Source organism: Lissotriton helveticus, chromosome 2_1 (assembly GCF_964261635.1).
Source record: "Lissotriton helveticus chromosome 2_1, aLisHel1.1, whole genome shotgun sequence".
NCBI classification, from domain to species: Eukaryota; Metazoa; Chordata; class Amphibia; order Caudata; family Salamandridae; genus Lissotriton; species Lissotriton helveticus.
The window spans coordinates 1,233,946,089-1,233,958,056 of NC_136059.1; the positions used below are offsets into that span (position 1 = coordinate 1,233,946,089).

At 51.5% G+C, this 11,968-nt stretch overlaps 1 long non-coding RNA gene across 1 annotated transcript; it reads right to left on the minus strand.

The window, feature by feature from the left end:
• Window positions 1-1,397: 1,397 nt before the first annotated feature.
• On the minus strand, window positions 1,398-1,923 carry LOC144819695 (uncharacterized). Its single transcript, XR_013607515.1, has 3 exons — window positions 1,828-1,923; window positions 1,624-1,707; window positions 1,398-1,512 (listed from the first exon to the last, which is right to left on the minus strand). It is a non-coding gene; the product is annotated as an uncharacterized LOC144819695 (long non-coding RNA).
• Window positions 1,924-11,968: the final 10,045 nt, after the last annotated feature.

Here is an 11,968-nt window from a genome sequence, read left to right on the forward strand (position 1 = left end):
CCAGTTCCACGCCTTCCTGAACCCAGTTGGCCCACTAAGCTAACCTATGGGGAACTATTCTCTTCACTTGCAGACCCCATCTGTGCAGTGGCTAAACTTACTTTGCTCACAGATGTGTCCCAGCAGGCAGACAGTAACCACATGGCCATCAAAAGCAGAACGGGTACCTGCCCTATGGATTTGGACAGAAAGGCCTAGGAGAGGTCCAAGTGTATTAATATAGAGACACCTAAGCCCAGGCAAATTACACCACACAGACAGATTTATTCGTTTTGTATCAAAATTTATTTTTCATAAGTAAATTTATTTTAGAGACTGCCTTTTTTTGCTGATACATAAATATGTTTCGTGGGTTAACCTACACCGTAATAAATAGACACAATAATAAAAATAAATATAAATAGTGGTTCAGATTCCGCTCTAACATATCATCAACATTCATACAACATTCATTCTCAGATCAAACAGCACCAAGCGATGATGGTTGTGGATAACATGGGGACCGATGGTTCGAGGTCCAGGTAGGTTCTGAGGGTTCCTAGATAGGAACAAGCGCCTACGCACGTTTCGGTGTATGGTCCCGTCCGGGACTACACCTTCATCAGGGCACAGTGGGAGGGCGGAAGGGGAACCACAAACAGGTAAGGTTTCTGTGAAATAAACATTAAAAACAGTGGTTAGGTGTATATACATTTTTGCGAGGGTTTAGGTGTAAACTAGATAGGCTCACATCTACATTCAGACTACGGACATCCAGTTTGTGGGCGGTCGGGACTAGGCTTGCAGAACACATTCATAGCATCATAGAGGTATTTATTTACAAAGAGGGGGAACAATGAAGTTACAGTTTAAAGGCTATACTTTACTGGGACTGCTGGTAGGCAAGAATAACAAAAGTGAGGGGTCTAACTGGGGGCTGCACATTAATTTAATAGAAGTGCTGAAAATAGAGATGTAATGGTTTAGAGGTGTTTACCTGGTTTATCACGGGGGTTTTTTTTTCGTCTAGCTTGAAGAGGCACTGTGGTTATCAGCTTATGATAGGAATATGTCGAAATTCACCGGGAGGTTTCTGCGGGAATTTAACTTGTTAACTTCTCATGGAAAACCTGATTACTTCTAAGCATTTTTAAAGTCTCTCAGTGGTTAACGGTCTGGCGAGAACATCAGATAAATTTAGCGATTTAGGCATACCTGATGGGCAGGGCAAAGAGTCTGCCCCCGGGAATGTGCTCAGGCAGGGCGAGGCTGATGGGGTTCTAGAGCAAGTTGGAGGCGCGAAGACCCTGTTAGAGAACAGTGCAAGCTCATAAAAGTGCACAGTGCCGGTTGATAAAAGCATGGAACGCTTGGTTTAAACAATCGCGCAAGATAGAAAAGCACACGGGCGCAATTACCAGTGATGGCAGGGGATGCTCTCCTCGGTGGATTCTCAAAGAGTCTGCCCCCGGGAATGTGCTCAGGCAGGGCGAGGCTGATGGGGTCCTAGAGCGAGTTGAAGGCACGGAGACCCTGTTAAAGAACAGTGCATGCTCATAGAAGTGCGCAATGCCGGTTGATAAGAGCATGGAGCGCTAGGTTTAAACAGTCACGCATGATAGAAAAGCACACGGGCACAGTTACCTGTAATAGCAGGGGATGCTCTCCTCGGTGGATTCTCAATGAAGGGGAAGCGCGCCGCCGACCAGTACAGGGTTAAATAGAAACCTGTACAGGGAATATATACACAAAAGAGGTGGCTGGTTTAGAGATGGGATTCCACAGCATGTATACGCTAGCGCCTTGAGTGGAACTGCGTGAGCGGGGGGCGCGGGCTGGAAATCTTACCCATAGGGTGTCAGAGAAGGTAATGTGGTCCCTCTGCTGTTTAGGCAGTTAAGGTCCGTTCTGGCATTCTCATGGCTACGGGGATCAGCAGAGACACTAGAAAAATAAAAGAATAAAGGTCACCGAGTGATTTTCGAGTGGGAACCTTAGTTAAAGGGTCTACAGTTCTAACGGGCAAGAGCAAGGGGGCATTGCAGACTGGGAGATGTCAACTTACTTAAGGTCGCATTAAGTCGAGTGTCCCGGTCGGCGGACTCCACAGGTGTTGGAACGGCTGGTCTCGGAGCAGGGCCTCGCTACTCTGGGCGCCTCTATATATAGTGGGCTTAAAGCTGTAATAGCAGTCAGCTGCGATGGCGCGCAACCTCAGAGGGGGCAGTGAAATAAATGACGGTTTGAGATGGCCCCGTAATGGAAGGGAACTGTGGTGGCCATCTTAGAGTGGCGGGAGGGGCCGGGTTCCGGGATAGAACGACCTCAGATAGCATGATGGGGGGCGCAGAAAGGTGATGGGGCGCTACAAAAGATCGGGGGGGTGAAAATTACTAAAGAAAAGGGATATTCGAACAGGAAGCTTTGGGAACAAAGAGAAAATTTGGAGCAAAAAATGCTTCCAAGTAGATCACATACAGTGTTATTAGTGAGAGATTGTGCATGGTGTCTGTCAGTGGGCAGGGTGACCTCAGCGAGTGCTATTTAATACTTGGTTCCTGCATGAGAATGATAGGCCATAATGGGGGACTCAGATTCCAAAAGGCCCTTGTCTGCAAGATACTGCACAGAGAAAAGCGAAGTTAAAGTTTACAGTAATGCATTGGCCCACGGGCATTCCTCGTTGAGACCCTTTTCCAAACTGTTAAGAAAAAAGATCCAAAAGACCTCTCGTTTTTTTCTCCACAGTGTGGGGTCTGTGCCCGCTGGTGTTTGCATCTTTTCCAATATAGACCACCTAAGGTCTGTTTCAGAGTGTTCGAGGGACATCCAGTGTTCGACAAGGGGGGCTCCCCTTTTGCCGATACGTATGTTGGATTTATGCTCCCCGATGCGGAATCTTATCTCCCTGCTCGTTTCGCCAACGTATGGCATTTCACACGGGCATAAGATAATATAGACACAATTGGTCGTCCGACAATTGGTCATGGTGGAAAGATTTATACTGCGGGTGGGCGTGGGGATCACATTTCCTCCTATGGCGTTCGGACATGCTTGGCATCTGCCACATTTGTGGTTGCCAGTGATAGGGTCAGGACCAACAATGGACCTTTGGATCAATGGTTTCGAATCACGCATTTTGCCTCTTACTAGATGGTTTCTAAGATTTTTGTTGCGCTTAAATGCAAAAATAGGTTTGGGTAGAGCATTTTGGTCCTGATTTAAATTCAAAAGAAACCAGCTGGAGTTAATGGCCTGTCTAAGTTGGTTGTTGGCCGTTGAGTGTCGCGTGATACAAACAATCGATTCCTTGGGGGTGGGGTTCCTGGGTTCAAACATGGAATCACGGTTGTAGTATCTGGCCCGTTTAAAGCTCTCCTTGACCAGCCGGTAAGGGTAGCCCCGTTGTAATAACTTCTCCTTAAGCATATCCCCTTCAGTTAAGAAGTCCCTAATGTCTGTGCAATTCCTCCTAATTCGGAGAAATTGACTGAACGGGATATTATCGCGTTGACAGCGGGGATGGTAACTGCCATATTGAAGGATGGTGTTACGGGCAGTGGGTTTGGTGAAAAGGGATACCGTAATGACCTGATTATGATGTCCGACCCATAGGTCCAGGAATTCAATTTTGTCTTGGCTGAAATGGCTGGTGAACCTAAGATTAGGGTCAGCTAGATTGAGCCAAGCAATGAATTCAATCAGGGTGGTGTCATCCCCCTCCCAGATAAAAAACACGTCGTCAATGAAACGAGACCAGGCGCGCACATTTTCGAAGAATGGGGCCATCTCGTTGTATATATGGGTTCGTTCAAATTCTCCCATGTACAGGCAGGCAATGCTGGGTGCACACGCAGCTCCCATGCTGACTCCACCTGTTTGGTGGTAAAAATTGTTATTGAACTCAAAGTAATTTTCCTTTAAAACTGTTTTAAGGCATTCCATGATGAAGCTGGCATTCTCAATTTGGGGGTTAGATGTTAGGATCTTCTGTACAACGGACAGAGCTCCTATCTGGGGGATGTTGGAGTAAAGAGACTCCACATCCAGGGTGACCAGGAGTTGCCGGTTGTGATGATAAGTTATTCCTTCCACCTTGGAAATAAAGTGGCCAGTATCCTTGATGTAGGATTCCAGGGTTCCCACTAGGGGCTGGAGGAATCGGTCAATGTATTTGGATAATGGCTCTAAGGCGGATCCAATCATAGACACGATAGGCCTGAGAGGGGGGTCATGTAGATTCTTATGGGTCTTCGGGACCCCATAAATGATCGGCATTCTGGTAAATGTGGGAGTGAGGAATTCAGCTTCCTTATCACAAATGTGACCATTGTGGACTCCTCTCTCAATTATCTGTAAGATACGGCGCTTGAGGGCAGGTTCCGGGTTCCTAGTTATTCTTTTGTAGTATTCAGTGGCGGACAAGAGGGTGTTCATTTTTTCAATGTATGTGGGGGTGTCGAAAATGACGATGCCCCCGCCCTTGTCACATGGTTTTATAGTGAGAGTGTCATTAGTTTTCAAGGACTTGAGAGTTTCTTCCTCGGTATTAGTGAGGTTGCGGGATCCCTTGGGTATAGATTTAAACATCCTATTAATTTTAAGGATGACTGTTTTTTCGAAGGTCCCGACCTCATGGCCTATGTCCTCCAAGTTGGGGGTAAAATTAGACGGAGGTTTGAGGCCCGACTTGTTTTCATTTTCCTCCGGGGAGGGATGAGTCAGGAAAAATTTCTTAAGGCGTATTTTTCTAAAAAATGCATGAAGATCACTCAGAAACTCAAATTTATTGAACCGTGTGGTGGGCACAAAGGATAGACCCCTCGATAACAGGCCCACCGTGTCTGGGGTCATGTCATTGGTGGACAGGTTAAAGACCGGAATTGGTCTTACCTTGTCCAGTATTGCTGATGTCGAGTCTGGACATATGGTTGAGGAGGACCCTGATGGTAGTTGCCTCTGTGTGGGTTCAGATTCCTTGGTTTGTAATTCCCCCGGCGGTTCCCTAAAAAACGATTGGATCGAAGGGGTCTGTCAGTGTTATCCGGTCTACCCGGAGGGGGATAATTACTGTCATAATGAGTATCAAAATTTGAATTGTGGTTATCTTCGCCGCCGGAATCAGTGGTGTCTGAAAAAGTGGTTACGCGTCGATTACCCCAATTTTGGTGGCCACTCTGTTGGTCCACACTGTTAGAAGCACTATAAAAATTACTGGCAAGGTAAGGATATGCCTTCTCTTGCGTGAAGAGGCGGATGTCCTTGCGAAACTTTTCCGTTTTCCTCTTAAGTAAGTACTCGGAGAAAGAGTCTAATTCCGCCTCAATCTCATCGAGTTTCTTTTTAGCAACCACATGGCCAACAGAGTGTGTGTCCAGTCCACCCTCAGGGTGTGACTCCTGTCCCCTTCCCAGGGGCAACTCGGTCCACAAGGACAGTAAGCCATAATTGCCACTGACAGCTGTCAGGGACAAGAGCCAGGCCTCATGCCTCGCAGGGCTCTTGAACCTCTGTTGCATCAGACAGTGAGGGGCGGTAGCGCCAGGTGCCTGGTACCCTCTGTCCACTCTCCCTCCTGCTTCGTCAGGGATCGCATCCTGACACTAACCCAGCAGCCCAGGGTCTTGTCCCTGAGTCTGGAAAGGTGACTCTGGTGGGCTCTCCCACACCCTGTCCTCCTCCCTGGGGCTCTGCACTCTCCCACCTGGAGCAGTACCCCCAGAAGACAAACTGGTAGGAGCACTGCTGATAGTCTTCCCTTCCTCCACCAACCCAGGTCTGTACCCTTAGGCTGGACTGTGCCTGGCAAGCTAGGACTTCAAGGGAGGTACACCCCCCCAAGGGAAACACACTCCTCATGAGTTGTGCGAGAGTCTGCCTGGCACCGGTCTCCAGCCTCCTGTTCATCTGACAGTGCATGAAGACCCCCAGGCCGGAAAAGGCCACACCGGGGTGAGTTCTGGGGTGCTCTAACCTCAGAGCTAGCAAGCCCTGACCCACTAGTCCTTCCACTATGGACATTCCCACTCCTCACCTCTTTCTCTGGACTCATGCACCCACCCAACTGGAATGGTGCTGCCAGACACCAGCACTGGTGGGACGCTTGGGCCAACAGCCCCACCAGCTCACCTGATACCTTAGTATCCTCCTCGGGTGATGGCCCCCTAGTACAGACTAGGCCCCCTCCTGGTGTTCACTCACAGACCCTATAAGGCTCTGGGACTGGGTTTCGGGCACCTTGGCCCACTTCCACTCCCTCTACTCAGAGACAGGACATGGCACTCCTCACCCATCCCACTACAGTGGGACCGATCTGGGTCACTACCAACCTCTCCTACCTCCGCTGGTTGGGGAAAACCTGAGTCACCTCCTTCAGAATCACTCCAAAAAGCCTCATCAGACCCTCTGGAATCCAGCAAGAGGTCTGCCTCCAGTGTAAGCTCCCTCTGGTCATCGAGCTCCCACTCCAATGGTTGTTGGCATAGCTCTGGAAAACAGGGAATTAAAATATGCTCTCCAACAATTGAGTCACACAGCCCCTCACATGTGTTAACCATGCTACCCTCCATCTCACCATCCAGTGCTTTGCAAACCTACCTCACATCACCCTCTTGAGACTGGTAAGACAGTGATTGACTGTTTCTGTCACTCAACCCACAATTTTCTGGCCGGTCTCCACACTCACACACCAACACTCCTACCGTGGGGGAACTCTTCTCCCTGCAGCTCTCATCTAGAGTGAGTAGAGTGTCCCTCCCACTGTTAGGACTATGACCCCCTGTGCCAGCACCCCAATCCACCTCAGGAACCCTGTGTACCACTGGAGCTACCTAATAACCTTGAAACCCCTGGTGTTTGCCAACCCCCTCCTTCAAATCAGGTGCCACATCTCTGGATCTCAGGGTTTGTGTACTTCTCCCTCGGCACTAGACATCACATACTTGCTGCCACAATCTGACCTGGACTCTGCACTCATGGCTTCCAACTTTAGCTCCAATGCTCTTATTATCCTTTCATGCTCCAAGAGCATTCTGTTTTCTTGCAGGGCAAGTTTCTGCTTTGCTAACTCACGATCCTTTCCCAGTTCAAGCATTCTAAGCTTCTCAAGCCCCAACTCATGATCCCTGGCTCTCTGCCTGTCCACTAGTTCCTCTGGGGACACACTTACATAGAATACATTGCTGCCAGGCTTGGAGGTCCTCCCCCACAACAGATACTGATCTTCAAACACCCCAGGTGGTTTACCTCTACCAACTCCACGTCATCATCATCATCACCCTCCCCAGTGTGTATGGCTTCCCAAAAAGCCATCAAGGCATCCTGCAGTTCCCCCTCTGCGCCAAACTCCTCTTATGAAAACCAAGATCCTTGCAGACCTGCTTTAAATCACTTACAACGTAGGAATACAAATTCCAAAAATCAAACACGACCACAACTGCTGGGTCACCTAGGTCTGACATGACTAACTTTCAAGGGTTGCATCAAAAACAACAAGAAAGCAGTATGTGGTTGCGTACTGGTCTAAGTGCAGAGTTTGTAGTGCAATACTGACTCACTGGGGTACTGCACAAATGCACGTCCTATCCTCACTGCTAACAACCAATGTTAAAAATAAGGTTTTTGGTTGGCTAGGGTATGGACCTAAGCCAGGCAAACCCACCACTCTAGTCATGGTAAGGGAGTTACACACCCAAGATAACCCCTGCTTACCCCCTTGGTAGCTTGGCAGAGCAGGCGTATCCCAGAGGCAATGTGTAAACCTACAGAGTGAATCACACTGTCTAGATAATGGGTACTCACAAACTTTTTCTCGGGGGCCAAATTTACAGTGTGGTTTGTGTCAAAGGGCTGCACCAGTGGGGGCGGAGTCAGTGGGGAAGGGGGCGGGGCTATAGCAAAAAAACCTGTGACCATGAGGTTGACAATGAGGTTGATCACAGGTCCCTGCAGCGGACGCCTTCGTCCACTGAGCCATCAGACCCGGCATACACACATCTCTCACTCTCTCTCTCTCTCCCTCGCCCCCTCTCTTTCTCCCTCTCCCTCCCTCTCTCTCCCTCCCTCTCTCTCCCTCTCTCTCTTTCCCTCCCTCTCTCCCTCTGTCTCTCTGTCTCCCTCTGTCTCACTCACTCGGACTCTCACTCCCTCTCTCCATCTCTCCCTCTGTCTCATTCACTCTGACTGTCTCACTCCCTCTCTTCCTCTGTCTCACTCACCCTGACTGTCTCACTCCCTCTCTCTCTGTCTCCCTCTCTCTCTGTTTCCTTCTCCCTCACTCTATTTCCCTCTCCCTCGCTCTATTTCCCTCTCCCTCACTCTATTTCCCTCTCTCTTCGTCCCTCTCCCTCCTTCCCTCTGTCTCTCTCTCTCTCTCCTTCCCTTTCCCTCATTCCCTCTGTCTCCCTCTCTCTCTGTTTCCTTCTCCCTCACTCTATTTCCCCCTCCCTCACTCTATTTCCCTCTCCCTCACTCTATTGCCCTCTCCCTCACTCTATTTCCCTCTCTCTCCTTCCCTCTCCCTCCTTCCCTCTGTCTCCCTCTCTCTCCTCCCCTCTCCCTCACTTTGAGGTCTCCCTCACTCTGAGGCCTCCCTCACTCTGAGGTCTCCCTCACTCTGAGGTCTCCCTCTCTCTGAGGTCTCCCTCTCTCTCCTTCCCTCTCCCTCACTCTGAGTTCTCCCTCTCTCTCCTTCCCACCCCCTCACTCTGAGCTCTCCCTCTCTATGAGGTCTCCCTCTCTCTCCTTCTCTCTCCCTCCCTCTGTCTCCCTCCCTCTGTCTCCCTCACTCTGAGGTCTCCCTCTCTCTCCTTCCCCCTGTCTCCCTCACTCTGAGGTCTCCCTCTCTCTCGTTCCCTCCCCCTCACTCTGAGGTCACACTCTCTCTGAGGTCACACTCTCCCTCCCTCTGTCTCCCTCGCTCTGTCTCCCTCGCTCTGTCTCCCTCGCTCTGTCTCCCTCGCTCTCCCTCCCTCCCTCGCTCTCCCTCCCTCGCTCTCCCTCCCTCGCTCTCCCTCCCTCCCTCTCCCTCCTTCCCTCCCTCGCTCTCCCTCTCTCCCTCTCTCTCGCTCTCCCTCGCTCCCTCGCTTGCGCTCCCTTCCTCCATCGCTCTCCCTCCCTCGCTCTCCCTCCCTTGTGCTCCTTCTCCCTCCCTCCCTTGCTCTCCCTCGCTCTCCCTCCCACGCGCTCCCTCCCTCCCTCACTCTCCCTCCCTCGCGCTCCCTCTCCCTCCCTCCCTCGCGCTCCCTCTCTCCCTTGTGCTCCCTCTCCCTCCCTCCTTCGCTCTCCCTCCCTCGCTCTCCCTCGCTTGCTCTCCCTCCCTCCCTCGCTCTCCCTACTTCGCTCTCCCTCCCTCCTTCGCTCTTCCTCGCTTGCTCTCCCTCCCTCGCTCTCCCTCACTTGCTCTTCCTCGCTCCCTCTCCCTCCCTCACTTTCCCTCCCTCGCTCTCCCTCCCTCGCTCTCCCTCGCTCTCCCTCGCTCTCCCTCTCTCGCTCTCCCTCCCTCGCTCTCCCTCGCTTGCTCTCCCTCCCTCCCTCGCTTGCTCTCCCTCCCTCGCTTGCTCCCTCGCTTGCTCTCCCTCCCTCCCTTGCTCTCCCTCGCTCCCTCGCTTGCTCTCCCTCCCTCACTCTCCCTCACTCTCCCTCCCTCACTCTCCCTCGCTCTCCCTCCCTCGCTCTCCCTCCCTCGCTCTCCCTCCCTCGCTCTCCCTCCCTCTACCTTGCTTGCTCTCCCTCCCTCGCTCCATCGCTTGCTCTCCCTCCCTCGCTCTCCCTCCCTCGCTTTCTCTCCCTCCCTCCCTCGCTCTCCCTCCCTCCCTCTCCCTCCCTCCCTCGCTCTCCCTCTCTCCCTCTCTCTCGCTCTCCCTCCCTCCCTCGCTCTCCCTCTCTCCCTCTCTTCCGTCTCCCTCGCTCCCTCGCTTGCTCTCCCTCCCTCCCTCACTCTCCCTCCCTCGCGCTCCCTCTCCCTCCCTCCCTCGCGCTCCCTCTCTCCCTTGTGCTCCCTCTCCCTCCCTCCTTCGCTCTCCCTCGCTTGCTCTCCCTCCCTCCCTCGCTCTCCCTACTTCGCTCTCCCTCCCTCCTTCGCTCTTCCTCGCTTGCTCTCCCTCCCTCGCTCTCCCTCACTTGCTCTTCCTCGCTCCCTCTCCCTCCCTCACTTTCCCTCCCTCGCTCTCCCTCCCTCGCTCTCCCTCGCTCTCCCTCGCTCTCCCTCTCTCGCTCTCCCTCCCTCGCTCTCCCTCGCTTGCTCTCCCTCCCTCCCTCGCTTGCTCTCCCTCCCTCGCTTGCTCCCTCGCTTGCTCTCCCTCCCTCCCTTGCTCTCCCTCGCTCCCTCGCTTGCTCTCCCTCCCTCACTCTCCCTCACTCTCCCTCCCTCACTCTCCCTCGCTCTCCCTCCCTCGCTCTCCCTCCCTCGCTCTCCCTCCCTCGCTCTCCCTCCCTCTACCTTGCTTGCTCTCCCTCCCTCGCTCCATCGCTTGCTCTCCCTCCCTCGCTCTCCCTCCCTCGCTTGCTCTCCCTCCCTCCCTCGCTCTCCCTCCCTCCCTCTCCCTCCCTCCCTCGCTCTCCCTCTCTCCCTCTCTCTCGCTCTCCCTCCCTCCCTCGCTCTCCCTCTCTCCCTCTCTTCCGTCTCCCTCGCTCCCTCGCTTGCTCTCCCTCCCTCCCTCACTCACTCTCCCTCGCTTGCTCTCCCTCCCTCGCTCCCTCGCTTGCTCTCCCTCCCTTGCTCTCCCTCCTTCCCTCGCTCTCCCTCCTTACCCTGCCTGTGTGTGCCCTGGCTGTGACAGCTTCCAGGCACACACACACAGCCGCACCCAAGCACACTTCACAGGTCTTTAAAAGACCATTGGCATGTTAATGAGGCTTTGTTCACCTCTCAGTGCTCCTGCAGCCCCACTCTGACTATGGCGGGAATCGCCCGGCCCCCACAGAGCAGCAGAGTCTGAGTCACGCTCTGGTTGCAGACACTCTTGGAAAAAAAAAAACCTTGGGTACTATGTCTGCAAGGTCCTTGGGCCGCAAGGGAAGGCTTGCCGGGCCGCCACCGGCCCGCAGGGCAGTACTATGAGTACCCCTGGTCTAGATGATGGAGACTGCACAATCTGTCACTCCTCCATCACAGGATTAGGTCATTCAGGTATGACATCAAACACTTTCCACGTAAACCCAACTGAAAACACAAAATCCCTCTTCTGACCACTCCCTCACAGTATAGCATGCTTTCAGTTCAATAATGTACTTTTAAGCAGAGGGATGACACACTATATAAATGTAGTTATCATTGCAATTATTAGACACATTTCCAGAAGGCGGCAGTGCAGGGAGGCAGAAAGAAAATGCTTTCATTTGTGAGTGGTGTTGTGAGCAAACATGAACAAGAAGGTTCTAATGAAGAGCAGTGCATCATGCACATGACATCAATTCACTACTTTATGTGAGGATAACTTGTTACACAAGCATAATATGTAGCCAGGCTTTCCCATGGGTTCATGTATTACCCCGTCCCAAAAATGCATTTCAGAAGGAGGAGATAACTTTTATTTTAGAAGTAAATATTTGTTTATTTCTCATTTGAAATGTTCTACACACAATATATGATGTAAACTGGACTTACTTCAGGCGTAACACATCAGAGAAGATGGTTGAGGTGCTCACGGCTGGCATTTTGCACCATGTTTGAAACTACCCTTAACGCCAAGCTCAGAAAAGTGCCATGTATGTTACCTTTCATTCAGAACAAAAAGTGAGTGTCCCCACTTACCAATAGGCGGGGTGCTAAATACAATCAATGTAAAAGTAGATATATCTCTTGGATAACGACTCACAAAGGTTCAAACTTCACCACATTCAGCAATAAAGGGAGCATTCAAATATACTTAATCCACTTTTAATTCGGAACCGATAAAGCAATTATAAACACACAAAAAACTTTTATGGATCTCACAAAAGTTTATTTATTAAAAACACAATTAATAGAATCATAATTAAAACCAATAGG